We start from the raw sequence: 24,972 nt of genomic DNA on the forward strand, positions 1-24,972 counted from the left end.
GTCAGAGAGGGGGGAATGTCACTACCACACTTCAGGAAATACTACCAAGCAGCGCAATTGTGGGTCCTGAAGGAATGGCTGGGGGATGACCAACAAACGATCTGGGTAGCCCAAGATAGGGTGGTCGCCAGAACCCCTCTAGAAGATATCCTTTGGAAACTAAAACAACATAGACACCTGAATCTTCGCATTAGTGAAATCATGAAAACTACACTGAACGCCTGGGATGAACAGACACGGAAGGGTACCTTGACCACGGTGACAGCACCATTCACACCCATTTGCAGAAACCCACAATTCCTTCAGGACAAGAGTCCGGGGCCTTTGAGAAATGGGAAGAGGCGGGATGCAGGAAAATAGGAGAAATGTTCCTCGATAAGGAAGTAAGGACTTTTACAGAATGTAAAACCCTGTGGAACTTGACAAAGGCGGATAGGTACAAATATGAACAGCTCAGACACTGGCTGGTAACACCAGAGATTACTCAGGCGGCCACAAGGGAGTTAACCCCATTTGAGAAATACATTGTAAACAACGCAGGAACCAAGAAACTGATCTCCACACTCTATAACTTCATCAATATGCAGGTGGAGGATGGAGGAATAAAATGGACTTACATGAAAAGATGGGGTAGAAATTCCGATTCAGCAGTGGCAGAAGTTGTGGACGGGCATTCCTAAACTAACACGAGCAGTGCAGACCAGGGAAATGTGGATAAAAGTAGTCACCCAATGGCACTACACACCTGAGAGGCTCCACAACATGTACCAGGAATCGCCCGACCGCTGCTGGAGAGGTTGCCCAGAAGCTGGCACGTGGAGGCACATATTGTGGGACTGCCAAGGGGTCAAAGGATTCTGGTTGGAACTGATAACGGAGACGAAAAAGATGTTCCCGGAGGCGGATCAACTGGGGGAGAAAGTGTGGCTATGCGGCATGATAGGGCTACAGTCCAAGAAATATAACAAGGCACAATGGAGAAGTTTCATGGCCCGGTCATAGCGGCATGGGCCACTATCGCACAAAACTGGAAAAAACAAGACCCGCCACTAATATTCACATGGGTGCAAAAAGTCTGGTCGCAAATGACTATGGAAAAGCTCACACATCATCTACAGGGCTCAAATGCGTCATTCTTGAAGGAATGGGGGGGGGAGTTCTGGATTACCTACAATCAGATTACATGGAACAATGGTGCCCGCACAACATCAGAATCACAGACATATTTACTTCATAGACGCTACTGAGGAAAGTTAGAACGAGGACCGGTCCTCATTACGACCCAGGCGGTAAGTTACCGCCTGGGTCGTACCTTTACCACCATGGCGTAAACTATGTTTACGCCATGGTGGTTGGCGGACTTACCGCCCCATTCCGAGGTTGGCGGGCGGTAAGTCCCCAATCCCCATTTACCCTTCCCCATTCCCATTTTTGCCCCATAGGGCATAATGGGAGTGGGGAAGGCGTTAATTACACCACCGTAAATTACGGTGGCGTAATTAACAACAAGGTCCCTTAGCGCCATGGATTTTAACACCTGCTAAAAGCAGGTGTTAAATCCTCCATGGCACTAAGGGACCTCGGAATCAGGCGGTAAGGGTCGGTGCTGTTTACGCTGCCGTAAACCCCTTACCGCCTGGGTCGTAATGAGGCCCATGGAACCAAGGGGATGTTAATTTGTTATATTGTACTATGTTACATGGTAAAACAATAAAAACATATTTTAAAAATAAATCGTAAAAGAAAAAAAATACAGTAACACATACCAGGTACACAAATTGTGCAGCATGCCCCACACATCATACCCAGGCTGACCTGTCAGTATATCCCTTTGGGCATTTAACTATTGTCAATAGACCAGCAGGGTTTGGGTGAGGTTTATCAACAATTACCACTGAGGGTGGGGATTCTGGTTCATGGAGTCCAGGCCATCCCCCTCCACTGGTGATCCATGTATCATTTCTCCACTAATATTGTGCCCACCCCTGCCAGGGATGTCCTGGACGGTAGGGAAGTCTGGAGATTTGTCTGGTAGGCCTCTGCACCTTCGGCCTCCTGTGTGGTTACCTATTGAATTTTACACATTTTCTCGTAAGAAAAGGGTTGGACTTTCAGAAAAGTTTTAATATGGGGACACTTTGAAAATTATTTCCTGGGCCACCTTTGCTTCCCAGTCCCACCCTGGACATTAGATCCAACTATACCTACTAACTACAGGCTCATAACAACAGTGCAATTTTTACTCAAAATCTTAGACATGGTAGCCCATCTCCAAATACAGGAGTACCTAGAGTACAACCAGCTCCGAGGAGCCCGCCAATCAGGCTTTAGGCCTCAACATGGCACCAAAACAGAGCTGATTGATCTCAAGGCCTAAATCGACGAGCTTAGGGGCAAAGGGAAACCAGCCTTACTACTTCTCCTTTATCTCTCAGCTGATTTCAACTTGGTGGACCACAAGGTCCTATGCAATCACCTCGTCTCAGAAGCCCACTTCTCTCAGGAGGCCAAAGTTTGGATCCAATCCTTTTTGAGCAATAGGACTATGAGAGTCTTCTCACCATCAGCAGCAGCAGACCCTATTCCGATTACTTGTGGAATGCCCCATGGCTCCTGTTTCTCACCCACAATGTACAATATATCTCCTATGCCCCTTTTCGATGATCTGGACCTTCTTGGTATCACCTACACTAACTATGCAGGTTATACCCAGATTCTCATACCACTTACTGGGGATTATGCCAAGGATTTGGCCTTGGTAAATAGAATCTACCTCATCATCCAGGCATGGATGGCTGTCCACGGTCTATGCCTCAATGATCACAAAACTGAGCTCATCATTTTGGGAACTACCTCTAACCTCAATAAACTTGGCCTCAAATACACCTCCTTTAATATCGATGGCAACAATATTAAAGTTGCCAAAGAGGTAAAAACTTTAGGCTTTTATCTAGACTCCACCCTCACCTTTGCCAAAAAGGTTAACTCCTTGGCCTCTGCCTCGGCATACACATGCAAGCTAATTAGAGCCAGTAAACCATTCCTATCCAAGAATAGCTGTACCATTCTGGCCAGAGCTCTAATCTTGTCCAAACTGGACTATTGTAACCCCCTTTACCTTGGTGCCAATAAGTACATTGTCAGCAAAATTCAGACTCTCGGCGAGAAAAGAACACATATCAGATATAAGGAGACAGAATAACTGGCTCTCTACCAGGGACAAAATCCTGCTAAAAACTGCCTCGCTAACACACAAGTGCCTTAACAACGCTGCACCCCGCTATCTGACAGAGAGATTGAATAGAACTGCCAAAACAAACTGTCTGATCATACCAAGGTTCAAATTGACTAAAGCTGGGGGGAGTAGCTTCCCATTTAAAGCCGCACTGCTCTGGGACTCCCTACCCCGCTCCCTGAGAGCGGACCAAACCTACTTGAACTCAGACATAACATCATCAATTGGCTTAAAGAAAATGACCACTAATGCATTCCAGTTACTATCCTCGTCTCTAACCTTATCTTGCACTGTAAATAGATATCATAATGCCCAGTTTATGTTGAATCATATTCTAACTATGTAATGATGTATTGCTTATTCCTATTGTATGTACATACCACTGCCTGCATATATTGTCTATCCTCTTATATAACTGTGTAACCCTAAGCTGAAAGTATTCATGTATCTTCTGCTCCCTGAAATCCTCGGCTCCGGCGTGCATTACAAATAAATAAAACAAACAAACAAACAGGAATGGGACAGTGGTGATGGGCTGGTAGTTGGTGGGGATTTAAGGGATGAGGATTTTTTTATTTTAGTAGCAGGGAGATCTAAGATTCCTTGAGGACAGGAGGGACAGAGCATGACGCAAAGGAAGTGTTGGTGATGGCTGTAATAAGAGGGAGTAGTGGTTTGGAACATTCTTTTATGATGGGTGCTGGGCAGATGTCGCCTTTACACCGCAAGGGTTTTAGGCCTTTGATGATTCTGTCAAGAATGGAGGTATTGGTGGGTTTAAACTTGAAGAGTGGGATGCTTTGGTGTGTTTCTGGTTCTGGGGCGAACGGTGTGACTTTTGGAATGCTGGACCATTTGGTTGCAATATTCTTTTGCAATAGTATAATTTTGTTGGTGAGGGTGTCTTAGACAGTGTTGCACCAGGAGTTGTCTTTGAGAATGGTGGCGGGGGGTGGAAAGTGTTTCGAGGTCTCGAAGGATGGTGAATAGTTAATGGGGGCGGGAGGGTGTCTTTGAGATGCTGTCGTTGTAGGCAGCTGCTTTGGCAATATGAATAGCCCGTCTGTAGTTACAGGAAACTGTGGTGAAGCAGTCTTTATTTGTAGTGGAGGTGTCTTTGCGCCAGGTGGCTTCAGCTGCTCTTTTGGTGGTGCGGATGTCTCTGAGCTCAGATGTGAACTAGGAGTTGAGGTGTGATGGGTTTTTATGTTTCTTGGCTTTGAGGGCAAGCCAGGTGGTCCAAGGTGTTGACGAGCAAGTTGTTGTAGTGGTCTACAAGGGCGGTGGTGTCCTTGGTGAGCGGGATTGGGTGCTGCCAGAGCAGAGTAACGCTGGCGCTGGTGAGGTTCCGGGCCATGATGAAGCCTGGTGTAGTGAGTTGAGAAGAAGGTAGTTTGTGTTGACTGGGGGATGGAACATTAAAGGTGATAGTATTATGGTCAGACCGTAGATGGGATGGTGGTGTTACAGTTGTGATCCAGGATCCAGTCTAGTGTGCAGCCATGGTCATGAGTGGGGTGGGTAACCAATTGCGTGAAGTCTAGGGCTGGCAGGGTGGTAACCTCTGTATACAGCGGGTCGTTGTATCCGAGGTTAATGTCACCCAGGGTTAGGTGTTGGGAGGCAGGGTTGAGGTTAGTTAGAGCAAGCTGGGAGAGGTCATCCTCAAAGGTAGTAAGGTGGCCGGGAGACCGGTAGACGAGGTGGAGGGTGATGGAGCCTGCTGAGGGAGTAGATTGTGATGGTGTTTTTGTAGATAAGGGCTACCCCACCTCCTTTTTTCGAAGCTCTGTCATATGGGATGGCGATGGAGAGTGCTCAGCCAGAGGTGGATGTGAGCCAAATTTCTGTGACCGCAAGGGATGTCCAAGTTGTTGGTGATGAGTAGGTGCAGGATGTTGTGCGTGTGTGCCACCAGAGATCTGGTGTTGAGAAGGGTGCAGTGGGGCCTGGTGGTCAGGGGGTGCAGGGCTTGGGTGCCATTGGTGGTCTGAGGCAGAGCAGGTGCCTGGGAGCCATTGGTGGTGTGAGGAAAGGTAGGTGTCTGGGTGCCATAGGTGGTGTGAATCAAGGCAGGTGCCTGGGTGCCATCAGAGGTGTGGGACAAGGCAGGCATCTGGGTGCCATTGGTGGGGTGAGGGAGGAGACGTGCCTCGAGAAAGCACACCTAGTGGGTAGTGCGTTGTTGAGAGCTACAGCTCTGTCCTTGGCCAAAGTCAGTGGCAAGGCCTACAAATTGCCAAGCTGAAGACATTTTAACAGTCACTGATGCAGACCAGCTGGAGGAGCAAGAAACTAGCTGGCATTCTGGGGTCTATATTCCAAACACTGACAGGAGCCAGTGGACAAAAAGAGAGACGCATAGCTTGTGAAGACCCATAATCTGGAGGGCGAGCCCTGGCTAATGGGTGAGAATAATTTCTACCTAAAAAGACTCTGGCAAGGTGGAAGAAATACATGCTGGTAAAAGTCATGATAATATAAATCGGGTGGGGGCAGAATTCCTACTGGTAAATTATGTAGATTAGGGAACCTAGGATATTTGTGACAATTCCATAGCCAGAAAGAAACTGGGGAAGTACCAAAGAACAGTGCTGGGTGCAAAATCTCAGGTAGGGAATTGGATTTAAACATTGAATCCTATTTCGCAGAGCCCCTTGTTGGTGGTTTAATTCCCCGCCATTACACCCTGAGCTTTAGGTGTTCTTTTTTGTGTTGCAGGGATAAACCTAAGACCCTATAGGCATCCACACCTGCTGTGCACCTCAGAAGTTGGGGATCTAGATCGGAATGGGGAGGTAATCTGCTAATTGCACATTTGTTCCCTAGGAAGAGTTGATGGAAACAACAAAGGCATTACACCTGATCCATTCCTTTCCCCACCATTCTAATTACTGTTATTATAATAGAACAGTGAGCGCATCCTCTTTGTGTTTACCAAAACCCTACAACCAGTGACGTAATTCAGCCAACAAAAAGAGAGAATGTAACCCTTGCGAAAGGCGTCTGTTGGGTCTGGCAAGACCCCATTAAGCGAGTCCAGTGACGAGAAAGAACTCGTTGTAATGGGGACTGCCACTTAGGAGTCGTGGATTACATGTAACTAACTACTCTTTCATCACTACCAGTTCTATGCTGTACTGTGAACACACGAGAGGTGTTAAGCATTGTAATATGGTTCGTATGTTTGACACTGGCAAATGAGAGGTCACGCCTGGCAGGACGCCCGGGGTCCATTAATACCACTTTTTTGGAAGTTAATAACCCGTATACACGTTTCTTTGAAATTTAGGGAACAAAGTTCTGGATTATTTAGCATTGTGAAATGTGCTCGAACACATGGTTACAAGAATTAAAGCTGCCCGATTAATTCCAACGTTCTCACGCGACCAGTTGTCCCACTATGCAGATGCCGAGACCTCCTCGCGTACGCACTAACGCATGCGCCGAAGCATAGATGAACAGAGACAAATGCAGATGTGTGCACAGTGACACGCACTTCTGTTAAGCAAACACATCGCGTTAGGTGCGCCGCCGCACCTTTCTGGAGGGAGCTTTGCAGCTATGAACCGATAACTTTCCATTTTCAGTTTTAGAAATACGATTTGGATATTGTGTTTACAAAAAAAAACTTGGGGCGGCGGGGGAGCAAACCTTACACCTGATCATAGATACACAATTTAAGTCATTAGTGCATATTTGTTTAATGCTCCAGCTTACCTCAGTCCTTTTGTTTCGTTTCTGCTGCTACAGTACAACCACTACTCAGCTGGTTATTAGTTTGACAAATCTGCTTCATGCAACAGTAGGGAGCTTTGCGTCAGCGTTGCTGCTTCGCCACTTTTACCTCAGAGCATCGGCGCCGGGTGTTCTAGCCCCCCGTGCTGCCAGTCCCTGTAGAGCAGAGCGATCTCACTGCTACAGAGCCTTTGGCTATCAGAAACGCTTCCTTGATAAACCCAGCCCACTGCTCGGAAACGTCTCCCTGGTGTCAGCCGATGAGTCATAGTGTAGCAAAAGCAAGGCGTGTCTAGAAAATACCAACCCACACAGAAGAGGTCTTTTTCAGTTCAGACTGTACAACTATCACATTTTCGAAATGTAGGTTCCAGCAAAACCATGGCCCGTTAAAAAGGTCAGCAGGAAATGACATTCGGATATTTTCCAGAGAGCTTGAGTTACAGCAATGCATGCAACAATGGCTAACCCCCACATTAATGTGATAGTTAATTTCACATTCTCATTGTTCATGGCCTTGTACGAATGTCATTGTATCTTCCCTTGTTCCCTCCCTTGCCTTGAAGAGCTTTAAAACACATTGTGTATAGGCGCTATATAAATAAACTATCATATCATATATATGGTGATATCCTGTGTGGGGACGGGTAGTGGGGATGTCCCCTGTTCTCATTTTTAAAAAAATACAGGGTTTGGTGGGGGGGGCGCATGTTCAATCTAATGTCTGTGCAAAAAACAGCGACATTTTTGCAGGGAAATTATTACATGGAACCAATCAGGCAAAGTGCAAGGCAAACCCAGTATAAAATGCCCTAGCTCTCATCAAAAATAACAGATTATATACTCAATATTTGTCATAACTGACATTTTACTGTAATCTTAGCTAGCAAAAAACAGATGGTACGGCAATTGGTTAAGGCGATTGACTACATATACATTCTATAGGGGTTAAACTTCTGATTGGGTAACAACAATCTGATGGCTCCTCCTGGTACCACCTCTAAATTGATAGTAGTAGAAAGTCATCTATACAATAAACGATTGTTTGGCATAATATGTGCTTGGTGATCTAACATCAGGGCTTGGCAGGCTAACATCAGCGGTTCTGATTGGTTGGCTTCTTACTGACCAACCTCGGACAAATTACAGGGCATCAAGACATGAACCAAACAGGAGTAGGGGGAGAGAGGTCCACAAACTGCTTTGCTTTCAATTAAAGAAAATACCATCCCTCATTTCTAGGCCATGAACCAAAGTGATCCCTTTTTATTTGGCCTTCTGTGGTGTCTCCTGTCTGGGGATATGTGTAGGGAGTAAGGCAGGTGTCTTATCTGTGTTCACTACTAATGAGTAGACAGTGTTCTTCAATTATGAGTCACATGTTATGGGACCATGTTTGGAATTATTTCAACCTGTATCTATTAGTATTTTAGCTAAAAACATATCTACACGGACACCGACCCATTCAGGAAGAACATCAAGAAGTGGACCCGGTACTTAGACGACATCCTCATCATATGGGAAGGCTCCACACAAAACACTGCCACATTTTTCAACTGGCTGAACTCACTCAACCCACATGTAAAATTCACCATGACTGTTAATAACCAAACAATCAATTTTTTGGACCTCACCATTTTTCAAAAAGAAGGCAAACTTCTAGTGAAACCTTGCCATAAACCCACGGACAGGAACTCATTGCTAGACTGTACAAGCCACCACATCAAGCACCTCTGTGATAACTTGCCCTTCGGCAGTTTCTTAGGCTGAAATGAAACAGCTCTCAGAACACCACTTTTGATGAAGAATCACAGATGCTGGCCACTAAACTACGTAAAAGAGGCTACCCGAAGAAAATGATCAGGAAGGCCTCAAAAAGGGCTAATAACAACAACAGGGAAGCCCTCCTGGAAAGAAAACAAGAGAAACCACCTGAAACAAGAATTGTGTGTGTCAGCACCTTTATAGATCTGAGCCTCAAAATTAGAAACGTCATCGAGAAAAATTGGTGAATCTTCAGCACCACCAAGAATCACCTGGAAAACCCAGTGTTCGCATACAAAAAAAGCCTCTCCATTGGCAATAAAGTCAGTCGCAGCAAACTCAAAACCACTAGTAAAGCTGGCCAGAATACCACACCATTGTGGGGGATGGAAAAACCTAAAGGACACTACCCATGTGATATGTGCAGCATCTGCAAACTTACCAAAAGAAGCAAGGTGGTCGAAATCGGCACAAACAAAAAATGGGTACAAAAGACTTTTTCTAATTGCAACTCAGATCACGTGATTTACATGATTGCATGCCCGTGTGGATTGCCCTACATGGGGAAGACCAACAGGAAAATAAAAACCTGAATAATGGAACACCGGAGCTGCCTGAAGAACAAGACAGAAAAAGCAGCCATGGTCAAACACTTTACGGAGAAAAAACATGGTTTTGAAGACTTCTCATGGACCGTCCTCCAAACCTTCAAAGGTGAGAACACAATACTATTGGAAAAGCTATTGCTGAAAAAGGAACAAGAAATTATATATATCCTAGGCAGCGACACATGTGGATTAAACAAGGCCATTGAGTGCCACAAGATTAAGGACTAATGGATGTCACATGAGACTAATGCACATGCCACCACCAACCATCACCTACTGTTAGGAAAGATTTCATAATTGTATGTAATTTTCCCTCCATGTGTCAACCCCCACACTTTTTGCTGCTGTTTAGACACCATTGACTGACTTTGCCAGAGAAGCACAGCCTTCAGCTGCACTCCTCTGGGCTTTCGCTCACTTTTTAATGGGGAAACTGACATGCCCTTAAGACAGTCAGTACTGGGAGACTTTGCTTCCCTTAGTCCTTTCCTCATGTTGCAACCTTTGTGCAACATTTAACAAGTGTGTAATGTATCTTACCATACAGCACACTTGGGTCTATAGTCATTTCCTAAGGCCTTAGAAACTCTCGCTGGACTTTTTATGAACTGTGCAGATGTGTCATCGACAGGACTGGTGGCAGCTATCTTTTCACATTATTTGTAACCCTTTCCTGCCATGTTAACTGCATTAACCGCATTTGGCACAAATAGGGGGCCTGGCTCCAAAATGGCCATGCCACGGGGCTCTTTGTCCTGTCCTTTGGCCATCTTGCCGCTTCACCTTCCCCAGGTCGAGTCGACCCGGATCAGTCCTTATTTGGTCATGCACTTTCCCACGAAATCCAATGCATTCGCGGGCTTCTACAAGCAGGGGAGTTGCTAGGTCTTGAAAAGACCCGGGGCTAAGCTGATGTCGGAACTTTTGGGACTGGGGGCTAGCTAGTCTTTTGGCTGTAGCTCCTGAGATTCTATCCGGGGCTACAACCAAAAGATTAGGGGCTATAGCCCCCTTAGCCCCCCCCAGCAACGCCCCTGTCTATGTGCCTCCAGCATGTGGTCTGGAACGTCTGGTTCCAATACACATCCTGGGTGCCAGAGAGTCTGGAGTGCCCTGAATGCCTGGGACCACCGTGGTCCATGATTGGTCCACGTATGGAGTGTGTGTTTGTGAGAAGATCTCCCAGTGGGTCCTCTTCGTTTTGGCGCAAAGGGAACTTTGGATAAGAGGAAGCTGAAAACACCACTACCACGTCGATCTCCTGAGTGCTCACTGAACAAAGGATAGGATCCAAGTATCCTGTAACTACAAAGCTGAGTTGAGGAACCGCTGGTGACCCGCTGGAAGGTTTGGCACCCTGAACCCGCTATCGTCCCGTGGGACCCCCCTGGATCTGGTTGTCCTAGAAGGTCTGCAAAGATGCTTCGACCCATTGGAATAGTGGGACCAACTATTCTCGGCACCTTCATCAAACCCTGCAAGTAAGCTTTCTCGGAAGTGTCCTTGGGCAAACCAGTGGCCTAACCAGCTTACCCAGTTGCTTTGCTCTGTCACCGCTGCCGTTTCGAGGAGGCCCTCGAAATGTTGTATACTGCTAGCTCTGTGTCCCCGACACCATAACACCGAATTTCGTACACTTGGCATTCCCAGGTCTGAAGTGAGACGAGTGCACCAGGACCGGAGTGAACGCAGATACCGTGTTGCCCAGCCGCGGCAACATCCTTTGCAAGTCCACTGCATTTGTGACCTTCTTGCCCCTGAAGCCTGCTGCAGTGAAACTGGGTCGATTCATCTACCCGGAGTGGAGAAATCGCCACTGTCCCGTTTGGGACTCATCGCTGTATCTCAGGAACTGAAAGGTGCCGAGACGTCCTTTTTGTTGCATTCGAACCTGCAAGCAAAGTGGACTGAACTGGCGAAGTTTGGGCCCGCTTGCGTCGGGGTCCGGTGAGTACTCCATACCCAAACCGGTGGCCCCTAGCACAAGGGACCATTTTTATGCATAAGTGGCCCCTGGGGGCCCCTCTCCTTTCCACTGCTATTGCGAAATAACGACTCCATCCTGAACTCTCGAACTGCCTCTGCCTTCAAGTGGAGCTCCTTCTTGAATAGTGGGAACTTGTTCTGCATCGCCTCATCCACCTTCCCGAGCTGCTAGAGACCCCTGAAGAGACAATCTTCTGCCCATTGGAACAACCGTGTGCGCTTGCATTGCATGTACTATTGAGCACAAGGCTCTTCTCTTATTAGGGCTTGTACTGCCTCTTAGTTATATGTATTTTCGATGTCGAACTGGGCCTAAAGACTATCTGCAATGCCTGTTTCCTTCCCCTCTAGGTCGTCAACATATTTTGTGCATTTAACCCTTTAGACCCCAATTGTCAGGAATGGCATTCTGTCAAGAGTGGCACGGGGTACCCAGGTAGGGTTTGGGTGGCTGTGCTGAAGTAAGGTAGCAGATAAGCACACACAGCAGGAAGTTCAACAAGAAAGAAGAGTAGGAAACTGTAGCTTTGAGCCAAAAGGGGAAAAAGATACAAAGGTACAAACAAACTGGATTCCCTCTTGGGGTGTATGCTGAAATGGGAAAGAGTGTTCCACGAACCTTAGGAAACTCAAGCCTTCTGCACAGATTGCTATAGCAGAGGCCCACGCTGTATGCTCATGGCTGGGAACAACAGCAGTGGGTGTCTGTAACACTGAAAACGAGACAAAGGAAGGGACAGAGGTTGCCTGCCGGAAACCAACAGGCAAGCTCTGTACAAAGGGATTACATAAGACACATGAGAAGACAAGAACAGAAATATCCAGCGAAAAGGAAGTCAATGAGCAATCTCGCAGAAGGAAATGAAGGAAAGGCAGTTAGACTGAAATAGATAACCTAAGGTGGAGTACAGAGGACTCAAGGAAGAGAACAAGGGAGCAGCAGTCAGGAAAACAGAAGGGCTGTAAAGTAGGAAGCAGGTCTGCAGTCAAGAGTGGCACTAGGTGCAGGCAAACTGTAGTGGACTTCAGAGGACTGTAGTAGGCTGCAAGGCAGGGAGTCCAGAAGAACAGGACAGAGAGAGATTAGTAGTAGGCGACAGACAGAGAGCCCAAAAGAATAGGGCCGCGAGGAAGGGAGCCCAGAGGAGCAGGGCTGTAGGCAGCTAAGTGTAAAACAGGCTGTAAGGCAGAGGAGTGTAGCAAGCTGCAAGGCAGGGAGCCCAGAGGACAAGGGTTGTAGGCAGCGGAGGGAGACAGGCTGTAAGGAAGGAGCCCAGAGGACACGGGCTGAAGGCAGCGGAGGGAGCAGGCTGCAAGGAAGGAGCCCAGAGGACAAGGGCTGTAGGAAGCGAAGAGGTGCAAGCTTCAAGGTAGGGAGCCCAGAGGACAAGGGCTGTAGGCAGCCAGAGTGAGGCAGGCTGCAGGGCAGGGAGCCCAGAGGACAAGGACTGTAGGCAGCCGGAGTGAGGCAGGCTGCAAGGCAAGGAGCCCAGAAGAGCAGGGCAGCAAGACGTGAGCCCAGAGGAGCCGGGCCGCTGACTGTAGAGGGCTGCAGAGGACTGTAGTAGGCTGCAAGGCAGGAAGCTCAGAGTACAAGGGCTGTTGGTAGAAGGCAGCGGAGCGTGATCGGCTGCAAGGCAGGGAGCCCGGAAAGGGCACTGGGTCAAAACAGGATAATGCTGCAACAGGAACAGCACAAAGTAGAGGTTCAAGGCACACAGGAGCAGAGAGATCTCAAGATGCAAGACACTGTGCTCCTGCAGGCAGCTGCTTATATACAGCCCTGCCCTGTTCTGAGGCAGGCTAATTGACAGCACCTGGAGTAGCACACCTGAAGACAATCTGCCTCCTCTCTCTCTTTTCCTGAGCAGGTGGAAGCAGCACTGGTTGCTAGGGCTTCGATGAATGAGAATAGCCAGGAATTGAGGACTGTAGCCAGGTGCATTATGGTAAATGTAGTTAATTGAATAAAATAAGAAAGAACCAAAGTTGAGCAAATGGAAATAAAAGACCAAGGCGTGGAAAGGAGTTTTTCAAGGAGTATTAGGAGGAAAAATGAGTACCAACTAGTCCATGATGGTTGCCAATGCGTGCGCCAGCGGCACGGGTATGACACCAATGGTCTTGTATATACATTGTATTGATAGCGTTGTGTTGGTTTACTTAGTGTTACTGTGATTCTTTTGCTATGGTCTATGTTACAAAGGCCTTGTAATAAATGTGTCTATATTTTTGAAATAACACCTGTCTGGAGTAATTTGTAAGTGTCCTTGCTTTGTGTGCTCATTGAGGTCCCTCAGTCACCCTCACCCCTCCTGAGACTTAGGGCCTCATTAGGACCCAGGCGGTAAGGGGTTTACGGCGGCGTAAACAGCGCCGACCCTTACCGCCTGATTCCGAGGTCCCTTAGCGCCATGGAGGATTTAACACCTGCTTTTAGCAGGTGTTAAAATCCATGGCGCTAAGGGACCATGTTGTTAATTATGCCACCGTAATTTACGGTGGCGTAATTAACGCCTTCCCCACTCCCATTATGCCCTATGGGGCAAAAATGGGAATGGGGAAGGGTAAATGGGGATTGGGGACTTATCGGCCCGCCAACCTCGGAATGGGGCGGTAAGTCCGCCAACCACCATGGCGTAAACGTAGTTTATGCCATGGTGGTAAAGGTACGACCCAGGCGGTAACTTACCGCCTGGGTCGTAATGAGGCCCTTAGTCTTTACCGCCTGCCATAGCTACCCTGATTGGTCTGTCTTGTCCAGAGGTTACCCTGTTCCAAGAAACTAGGCTGGCCTTCTGAACCTCTGCCCCTCCAGGTCAGAGTTCAGAAATCCATCTTAACACCTACCAAGATGACTTCAATGGTTGGCCCATCCTCACACTACCACACCTATACAGATGGGCATTTCCCAATATAGGACAAACGTAGTAGAGATACCAAGGTTGGGACTGCCTGTGCCCAGGGCAAACCCCTGACACACGAGTGGAGACAACGTTCAGCAGGACAGTAGAATAGTATACCAAAAATGAGGTAGAGGGAATGCATTGTCAATAGAGAGGGGCACACCAGGAACCACTGGGGGCGGTCCACTGCCAATTGCTGGCTGTCCGAAACAGATCATAAGGGATGAAGCCACCCTACACGAGAAGAGAATAAGAAACGATTAAAGTAATAAAAATGTTGCATCACCATAACCACAAGTGATACCAAAACCAGAACGAGAAAGCCAGTTCCATAGGGGAATGCCCACTCCAAGATGGCACCCATGGGACATGCTCAACTGTTAACATCGAAGAAGGACTAAGAAAATCTGACGCGAGGAGCGGTAGCCTAGCAACCGATGCTAGTCGCTGGCGAACCAGACAAGTGAAACACTGCTGCAGCTCTGCGTGCAGTGTAATCTGAAAGCCTCGGGCACTGCCAGATATCACGCGCTGAGTAGCGGTCCATGCAGGTACTCTACAGCTGTCACGCATCTCACGTGCCTGCCTTCCTGGCGACTTTGGAATACGTGGCAGCTTCACCGGCATTAGATCGTGCCATTTCGCTTCTGCTCATTTCCTGGTTTTCCGCTCTAGTCTTTCTGCTGTCTGTCATCTATTTTCTATTTAGCCACGCCTCTTCCTCGGCTCGGCGCATTGCAACCCTTTCGCATTTCGCTTCCGGGTTTACGCGCTAAAGTTGTGCCATCTCTTGTGACTTATCTTTTGTCTACTTTGCCTTCTTTCTGACTTATTTTACCTATGTAGCAGCACTCTGCAGTTCCGTAACGGGTCCCACCCCGTGCTTCTCCGCAGCAGCAGTTCCCTGCAGTTTCACTTCAGGTCTCGGCCCGTTCTTCTTCCTTTTTCTCGTGTGCCTCCACGTTCCATTATGTTCTATTATCTTACCTTCCTTCTTGCTTTCCCTCATATTTCGCTACTCTCTCTCTACTCTTGCCTTCTATCTTTCCTGTGGTTCTTAGCCGCAGTCCCTCTCGCCTTCTCTCGAGGGCCACGAGCTCTCCTTTGCTTCGCTGCGGTTCCCACCTATAGCGGGTTACCCTGTTCCTCTCCGGAACGCCCCCCACCTTCTTACTTGTGGCAAGTTCCCCGTATAATTTGGCTTCACAGAAGTCGCTGCTCTCGAAAAGGAGGGGGACATTACAGAGACCCTCTACGTCCTCTCTGCTGGGTAGTTCATACTACAGAGCTATACTTACCGCTCCTCTACCGACGGACCTCTGGCTGCAACAACCTATCAAAAGAACAATTTGAGGAGCTGTCGCTTCTCCTACCTGCTGTCACCCGGCGAGGTTTCGTCCAGAACTTTACACATAAGAGGTTTTTTCTGCCATCGGCTTTTTCCTCTCTCTGGCGCTCTCGGGAGGGGGTCCTTTGCCCACCTTCAACATAAAGGTGGCAGAGTGACTTCTACCCAAGGGAGGCCATACCTCTTTAGAAAAAAGCAAAGGGACCGGATAAAGAAGGGCTGTCTGCAGTATTTTCCATCCGAAGACACAGGTGAGGAGGAGGTGGTCCTTGACCTTAGTGATGAGCAGGAAGACACAGACAAACCTGATAACAGCAAACATGGCGGGAAATCAACTTTGGACCCCGTGCATTTGGGAATACATACAGGGATTAATTAGCCCGGATCGGCCACAGGAAGATCTGCCACGCCGCACACTGATTGCATCCTTTTGTCATTTCAGCACCTATGTGAACGCGCTTCTACCAACCAGTTGACAAAGCCAAAGCAAGCGCTGGCAGTTCCTGCATCGCTACCATGCGTGGCAGAGGATTGAAAACTGCGAGGTAGGACTCCCCTCTTTCCACCACAGAAATGGCGATATAATGTATGAAGGTTATTCAGGACACCATGAAAACCACTAGAGTAACACTCTTTCCACTGCGTCTTCCGTTTTAGGAATTAATTCCCTCATCATACTACTGTCCAAAAATTCTAACTACCAGATGAACACAGTATACTGTACCTGCGAGACCACACCAATAGGTGCCACTTTAGCCGTAGCACAGGATTAATCCGCAGAAAGCACTTCATGAGACTGATGCGAGGTGGGTGCTGTCTTGTTCCTAATTACAGTCGAGCTGTAGGTTATTGTTGTAGCACTGGATGCTAACCTAGAGGGCTTACTATAGCGACAGCTTAAGCATATTCTGATGCTTTTTCCCTAATTAGGCACAGAAAAGGACCTTCTCAGAAGTCCCGAAAACCACTAATTACAGTGCGCTCGCCCTCATGAAGCCTATGCAGGTACCCATTCACCTACTAAGGCTTCTCTCTCTATTATGAGCACATGTAGATACTTAGCAACATTAGCTTACACTACCTTTGTTTTGTGTTTTATCTGGCAGGTGAAGAAAGTGTATTAGAAACACCACCAGTGAACATTTACTTACACCGCAACGTATTCAAGCGATTTTAAATTGCTGGGTGAACCACACCTGAAGAATGCTCGACATTCATGTACAAGAACTGAAACAGGTTGAGAAAAGAACCTGTGAATTAACTGACAGTGTTAAAAGATCATTGTGAGCACTAAGCTCGTGTATGTCTTTAAGTTCCTCTTAACTATGAACTATAAGACACCCATGTTATGAAATTCACCATACATTTTTTGTATGTTTTGTTGCCCAGACCACTGTTTGTGGAAATTGTAAACAACTAAACTAGCGACTAGCACCTAGTGGTTGTGTTTTAGAAAATCATATGTGGATGAATTTTTGTGTGTGTAATAATTATGTTATTGATGATTAATTGTTTTTAACAATGCTGAAAGAGTTAATGGTATAATCCTTTCAGTGTTCTAACCTGTCACAGATGTCTCTATCTCATTATTGTTAATAACCAACATATCTGAGAAACATCTCTCGAATTCCAACACCAGATGACTGGGGGAGTCTGAGGCAGATGTTGATGACATAAAAGATAGAAGGCAAATCCTACATCACATAGCCCTAATGATTGCATCTGTCTAGGGTCTACTTGTTAGGAGAAATCCATACAACCTAGAGATAATCTGTGTACCTTGCGCAATGTCATACAAGGTGTCAATTATGAAGTGTGCTTCCACTACCTCTCTGTACGCTGACCATCTACGTACAATCATGTTTTTTATGGAGCAGTGTATCAAGTATTGACCCTGATGTAGGCCAGTGTTATCTGCTAACTCTTGAAAGGGTGTGAAGGAGGTGTCTGTAAGTAGGTCCCCTATTGTAGCAATGCCCTTGGGTTCCCAATGTGTCTGAATTCCCAAGTGCACCTGAGTTGCTTCTGGGGCTAGAGAGGCCAAGGGAATCTGTACCGAAAACGGGTCCTTCAGTTTAATTAATGCTAATACCCTGTCCCACAGTTGGATGCCCAGTGTCACTAACTATGAGTAAAGCACTGCTAGTGGGCATTTGCTCCACAGCATTTCTTTCAGAAACGTACGCGGCGCTGCAGGTTGTAGTAGTCAAGTGTCTGAGGTAGGTTCATCCGCTAACCATTTTACCATGAATTGCAGCTGCTGTCCAATGTAATACAGCTCAAAGTGAGGCACCCTTGCATCTACCATTATGCCACATGAATTCTCTGCACAAATATTCAATAGTTATAAAGAAGACTTTGGGTATTTTATATGGGAAGTTTGCAAAGTAATCTAGGAGCCTTGGGAAGGCAACCATCTTTAACAGTGCAGCTCTGCCCATCAATGAAAGGGATAATTTGGTCCAGAATGTCACAGAGCTCTTTACCCCCTCAAGAGATTTCTGTGTGTTGTTGTCGTGTTCTTTGGCTGGGTCATGGAATATATCCACGCCATAAATAACAAAATGTAGTGGTGCTCCATTTTAGGGCCATCACTGGGAGTTTATTTTTGTTCAGTTTTGGCTAGTCCGGCCAATGGAAACAGAGATGACTTTTCCATACTGACTGTAAAGCCGGAGAACTGAGCAAAGTTAGCAAGGGCTTCTATTAAAAGTTCTAAGTTGTCTTCCGGGTTTAGCACATATATGACCAGGTCAATAACGTACATGGAGATCAGGTGATGAGTCACTTGGACCAGTATGCCTGCTGTCATGTATTCCGTTTGTTGATATGTAGCCACTGGCTCCATAGTCAAGATGTACAGCAGTGGGGACAATGTGCAGCCCCGTCTAGTGCCTTTTTCTAGCACCCAGGGCTTTGAGAAGTGCTTGCCTGTCTTGACTCTTGCTACTAGGTCCTTGTATATTATTTCCACCCATCGTAGATAGTACAGGCCGAAGCCTAACTTGCGTAAAGTGGTGTGCAGCCAGTCTCATTTAATAGAATCAAATGCTTTTATAGCGTCCAAAGCTGTTATGGAGCATGGTGCATTCCAAGAGTCAGTGCAGTACATGATATGATGCAAACGTCTCAAGTTCCAGGACATATTTCTACCTGGCACATATCCTGTTTGATCGGGGTGTACCAGTGTCTGTATCACCTTTTTTAGTCTGTTGGCTAGTGTTTCTGTAAGGATTTTGCTGTCCTGGTTAAGCATGGACAAAGGTATATAGGAACTACATTCCTGTTGCGGCTTATTAGGTTTCATCAGGGGTACTATTGTAGATTCCCTTAGGCGCAGCGGGAGGAGGCCGGAATCATACGCCTTGTTCAGGGCGTTCAGAAGATGGGGGGCCAATTCCGTAGCAAATTCCTTATAAAACTCACCTGGCAGGCACTGGCATAATGGGTGCCCCCGCAGCTGGTGCGGAGCGGTGGGCCCCGCTAGCACATGCCCTGGGAGGGGGCCCCACTTGGAAAAAACCAAAATGAAAACAAATATTTTTCAAAATGTTTTTTTATGTTACTTTTTGAATTCACTCTGCATTCATAAAGAAATCATTTCTTTAACAGAAGTAATTTCTTTATGATGGCAGAGTGACTACAAAAAGAAACTTTCTTTTTTAAGTCCCAGGGCTCCACCCACCCCATGACATGAAAGACCCCAGGATGGAGGCCTCCATGTCATGGGGTGGAGGGAGCCCTATTACTTAAAAAAGAAATCGTTTATTTTTGAAGTCACTGTGCCTTCATAAAAAATTATTAATGGAAATCATTTCTTTATGAAGTCAGAGTGACTTCAAAATTTCTTTTTGAGTAATAGGGCTCCCCTCAACCCCATGATGTGTGCATGTGTGAGCGGATTTTGACAAGGTTGTACACTTAAATGTGTAGGTGGCTGCCTGTGTGAGTGTATGGTGAAAGGGTGCACACAAATGTATTGCCCATGTGTGCGTTGTTAGGCAGAATTATATGCAATACCCTTTGGGAACACCACACACAATTAAGACTACAAGTGACAGTACAAATTCACCTTTGGTACAAGCCAGTACTACACAGTTAAAATGGTAGTGATGGCTGAGCAGCCAGACTTATCTCAAGAGCAAGTGAGCAGTATCAAATAGTTACACAAAGGACAGCAATTACTATGTTTCAAACAAACACTGACTCAAGGTTTCCAAGTAAAAGAATATACATTTATTTACTCTTTAGTTATATAACATTTCACTATCATAAAGCAGTTTCAAAATCACAATCTTAATACACCACACCGCTCCCAATAAGTTCCAGACAAGTTAAGCTCACAAAATGAAGTGGGAGCAAAAGGGCACTCCAGCAATTTAAAAGGGAGGGAAAGAAAAAGTTAATAGAAATTGAACCACACCAACAGGTAAGTACTCAGGGCAATTGAGCAAGAGGAACTACAGTGATAGAATCAGGTAGAAAAGGTTTAGGGCCAAAGTCAATGGGTCAAAAGTCTTTTGCTCAAGATCACACAGTTCAGGGTAGTTCGCAGTAAAGTTCGTGCCACGGGTTCCGGACGAGGTTGGTTGGCAGAAAAGTTAGTTCAAAGAGAAGAGAAGGACAAGCCCGTGGATTGGAGAAAGATTTCTAACACTTTCACCGTGGTTGAATGAAACGAGCAACCGGATTTGCACAGTACCTTAAAACGGAGAAGAAGCTGTATCTGAGGCGGACGTTCCTGGTAGTTACTGCAGGCTCACGGTTCCTGAAGCGACTGTCGGACTGACAAGAAGTAGGAAGACTGGAGGGTCCTGCACTACCTAGGGAAGAAACCAGCAGCAGAGTGAAACAACGAATAAAAGGTGCGCTCCTTAAAACCCAAGCAGGGTCCTACCTTCCTGGCTATCCCGCCCACTGTAGCTCTGTACAGCGAATTCGACCAGAGGAGGGGTCCTGGCTTGAAGTTTGGGTGAACTGGTTGGTCCCACCAGCTCAAGGGAAGAGGTTTCCTGGAGGATTTTCTCTGTCGTCGGATTCTGAAGATTCAGATCTGCAGCAGGGTTTCTCTGGGCGGTTCAGTCGTTGTAGGGGTCCTCTTCTGTCAGCTCCTCATTGGTTCTTTCGTTCCAGTGGCGACTCTGCCTTTCCAGTCCCAGAGACCTTCTTTTTATGCAGTTTTCCCCCATTCACACAGCATGGCTGTCAATCACACAGCAGGGTGGCTGCCCTGGCAAGGACAGTCACCTAGCCAATCAAACAGGAGTGTGACTTGGGCAGAAGCCCACGAAAAGACGGCGAACAAAGGGACCAAACCTGCTTTGGCGCGCAGAGTAGAACACGAGAAAGACTTTAACAAAAAGAAACGGCGAATAAACCCAGCCAGAGCCGAAATAAAATATATTTGGTCAAGCAGGTTTATGTTCAAGGCTAATAAAATAGCCTAAAACAATACCATGGTTATTTAAGATAACCGCGGTATCAAACATAGGGTAGTTACCACTGCCACCAGCCAAGTCTTGATGAAAAGGGAGCGAAACAGTGCTCCAAAAGAAACAGACAAAAAGGGTTGAGAATGAATCCTTCCCAATACTCCATGTAAAATGGGGTGTATTGGGTCTGTGGTTTAAAGAGACTACATAAAGTTAATGGCAACTTGACATGTTTCTGGGAGACAGCAGTCAGTCCCAGAAAAATGGAGTCAGTGGGAAGTCTGAAAGACAACCCTGTGTCACTGCACTGAAGGTGCTGTGTTACACACACCAAAATGATGCTCATGGAGTAGGTGAGGCTCCAGAGCCCAAGATAACACACCTGGTAGAAACACACACAGTAAAACTCCTGTAAGAGTGGGAAAAAGGCTCACATTCTTACCAGGTGAAAAAAATAAACCCTAGAAATCCAGCAAAGCTGCTGAGGGACTCAATAGGTAAGGGAAATCAGCCATTTATGAGAATTCTCCCTAAAACTCGCCCCAACCCTCCAGACTAAGGGACAGGAGGATTTAATCCACTCCTAGATGAATCTCTACCTCTAGTCAGTTAAAAACATCCTAGAGAGACCATCAGCATTTTGGTGGTGAAATCCTGCTCTGTGCTCAATGGTGAAATCAAACCCTTGCAGGCAGATTGACCATCTTAGTAGTTTTGGGTTCTCCCCTTTCATTTGCATTAACCATCTCAAGGGTTGGTGGTCTGTCTGAATGACAAAGGTAGATCCGTACAAGTATGGTCTAAACCTCTTCTGAGCCACACAGTGCCGAAACATTCACGCTCTATGGTTGCCCACCTTGTTTCTGGTTCCTTCAATTTCCTACTGAGGAAGCAAATGGGGTGGTCCCTACCTTTCCCATCCAGTTGACTAAGGACTGCACCTATACCTATATTGGAGGCATCTGTCTGCACAAAGAAGGGTTTGTGATAATCAGGAGCTCTTAGGACTGGAGCTTGACAAAGGGCTTTCTTCAGGTTTTCAAAGGCTTAGGTGTACTCCTCATTCCATCTAACCTTTTTAGGGAATTTTGGAGAGGAGATCACATTCAAGGGAGAAGCTATGGACCCATAGTTCTCTATGAAATTCCTGTAGTACCCAGTGAGACCTAGGAAAGCTCTCACTTGGGTTTGAGTAGTAGGGGTGGCCCAGTTTTGCACAGCTTGTACTTTGCTGGGCAATGGCCTTATTTCACCTCCTCCTACCTTATGACCAAGGTAGACCACTTTACTCTGACCAATTTGACATTTGCTTGCCTTTATGGTCAGATGGGCCTACTCAAGAGCCTGTAAAACATATCCCAGGTGATCAATATGTTATTTCCATACAGGGCTGAACACTGCAATGTCATCCAAGTATGCCATGCAGAAGTCCTCCATCCCATTCAGAACTTTATTAACCATCCTTTGAAATGTAGCAGGTGCATTCTTTAGTCCAAAGGGCATAACCTTAAACTGTTAGAGGCCTGCTGGGGTGTAGAATGCAGTTTTCTCCTTGGCATGGTCTGTCAGTCCTATTTGCCAATAGCCTGAGGTTAGGTCAAATGTACTGAGGTACCTGGCTGAACCAAGTCTATCCACCAGTTCATCTGGCATCAGTCTTAGTGACTGCATTTAGAGCTCTATAGTCCACACAGAATCTCAACTCCTTGTATCCTGCCTTTGGTACTAGAACAACTGGACTAGACCATGGACTTGTAGATGGCTCTATAACCCCGAGATCAAGCATCTTATTGACCTCTCCTTTGATGTGGGATCTCACATGTTCTGATATTCTGTAACCTCTGTTTTTCACAGGTAAACAGTCACCAGTGAGAATATCATGCTGGCCCGAAGGGGTCAAGCCTGGTGATAGTGAAAACAGGGAGGCAAACTCCTGTTGTCCAGATGTCAGCTGAGAAGAGAGATTAACTCCTTCTTTTTTCATCTAAAGGTTGGCCTCTGAGGAGGTCAGGTAGAGGTTCACTCTCCTCTTCCTCTTGAGCTGAAGCTAGAAGCAAAGCTCATACTTCTGCTCTTGAGACATAAGCCTTTAAACGGTGGGTGTGAAAGACTCTGGGAGCCTCCTTAGGTCTGCCTAAGTCCACCTAATAGTTCACCTCTCCAAGTTTGCCCACAACCTTGAAGGGTCCTATCAATTTGTCCTGCAAGGCCCTCTGCCTTGTTGGCGCCATAACCAATACAAGCTGGTCTTGAGTAAGCTCAACCATGCTGGCCTTCTGGTCATGCCAATGTTTGACCAGAGCCTGACCTGCTTTCAAGTTATTACTTGCTTCTGCTATCATGTGTGACATTCTCCTCCGTAGACCTATCACATAGTCAGTCACTCTGACTGGCTTGGGGGAAGGAGCACTCTCCAACCCCTCCTTGATCAGGGCCAATAGACATCTGACTGGATGGCCATAGAGAAGTTCAAAGGGACTGTAACCAACTCCCTCCTGAGGGACTTCTCTATATGCAAAGAGAAGGCATGGCAGTAGAAGGTCCCACTTTTTCTTAAGGGGTTCTTCTAAAGCAGCTATCATGCGCTTCATAGTACGATTAAACCTCTCTACCAGTCTATTTGTCTGTGGATGGTAGGCTGTAGAGAACTTGTAAGTGACACCACAGTTTTTCCACATGGCTTGCATGTAGTGGGACATAAAATTGGGTCCCCTGTTGGATATAACTTCCTTAGGAAACCCTACTCTGGTAAAAAAAAATACCAAGTAGAGCCTTAGCCACAGCCTGAGCTGTAACCTTTCTCATAGGTATGGGTTCTGGGTATCTTGTAGCATGGTCTACTACAACCAGGATAAACCTGTTCCCTGAAGATGTGGGAGGGTCAAGGGGACTGACAATGTCAATGCCCACCCTCTCAAAAGGAACTCCCACCACTGGGAGAGGCACCAGGGGTGCCACATTCTTGCCAGAAGTTTGGCAAGTGTGACATCTCCTACAGAATCTGTCAACTTCTGAACCCATCTTAGGCCAGTAGAAGTAGAGAGAGAGCCTTTCCTTGGTCTTCTTGAAACTCAAGTGACCAGCCAAAGGTATCTCATAGGCTAACTGTAGGAACTGGAGTCTGTTGCCAAGGGACACTACAATTCTTTTGAAGTCCCCAGGGATAGACTCAGTTGGTGCACTGTAGAAGAGGCTATCTTCCCAGCTTAACCTGTGCTTTCCAACTTCTTGCCCATCAAGTTGGTCAGCAGACTGTTTTTGAAGACCTTCAAGAGTAGGGCACTCTCTCTGTCCTTTGCTGAAGTCTGCCCTGTTGGGGCCACCTTCTGCCAGTAAAAATTGCAGCTCAGGATGGTCAACAGGGTCAAGATCTCCCACTAAGACAGTGTCTTCTTCCAGATCTGATTCTTCAGATACTGGCTCAACCACACAAGGTTGCACCTCACACTCTGCCTCAGCAGATGTGGAGTCACAGGTGTGACTTTGGACAATCTCGTGGATGTCCTTGTTGGTAGCACAGGGGTGCTGTCTTATTTCTTCCTGGAGCTCTTATGTTTCCCCTTTGACTCTGTTTTCCTGGAAATAGCAGTGAGCAACTCCTGTGGAGTGGGAGTGATAGTTTCCTCTATCAACTCCTCTGGAGAGCCTCTCAAGGTTCTCTCCCTTGCAGACCTAGTGAACTCCTGTTTCCTTTTACTGGGAGGCCTGGGAGTGCTTGGCACAACTCCAAGAGTTTTCAGGTCATAACCCAACAGGACTCTCCCAGGCACTTCACTCTGCACACTAGCAGGGATTTTGACAGTCTTATCATTACACTGGATGAGAGCTGGTAACTGGGGAAGCATTTGCATGGGCCTCCAGCTAACTTGGTGAGGTGTTTGGGTTACCTTAGCAACATCCTCCACCTTGAAAAATGATTCATCTACCACAGTTATGCTGGGTCCACTGTCTCTGA

The 24,972-nt window shown here is 46.7% G+C and overlaps 1 protein-coding gene across 38 annotated transcripts in view; it reads right to left on the reverse strand.

The window, feature by feature from the left end:
* LOC138491680 (von Willebrand factor A domain-containing protein 5A-like) overlaps window positions 1-24,972 on the reverse strand; it is a 925,839-nt gene that overhangs the window by 847,387 nt on the left and 53,480 nt on the right. For 20 of the 38 annotated variants that reach the window (XM_069618356.1, XM_069618351.1, XM_069618346.1 and 17 more), the window contains exon 1: window positions 6,956-7,197. The exons of 2 other annotated variants lie outside the window; for them this stretch is intronic. The gene's annotated coding sequence lies outside the window, so the exon portion shown is untranslated. Of the gene's footprint in view, window positions 1-6,955; window positions 7,200-24,972 lie in introns of those variants that run through there. 16 more of the 38 variants (XM_069618336.1, XM_069618328.1, XM_069618329.1 and 13 more) reach the window with 3 other exon arrangements.

The sequence above is a fragment of the Ambystoma mexicanum genome, chromosome 10 (genome assembly GCF_040938575.1).
Source record: "Ambystoma mexicanum isolate Mex_15411 chromosome 10, UKY_AmexF1_1, whole genome shotgun sequence".
Taxonomy (NCBI): Eukaryota; Metazoa; Chordata; class Amphibia; order Caudata; family Ambystomatidae; genus Ambystoma; species Ambystoma mexicanum.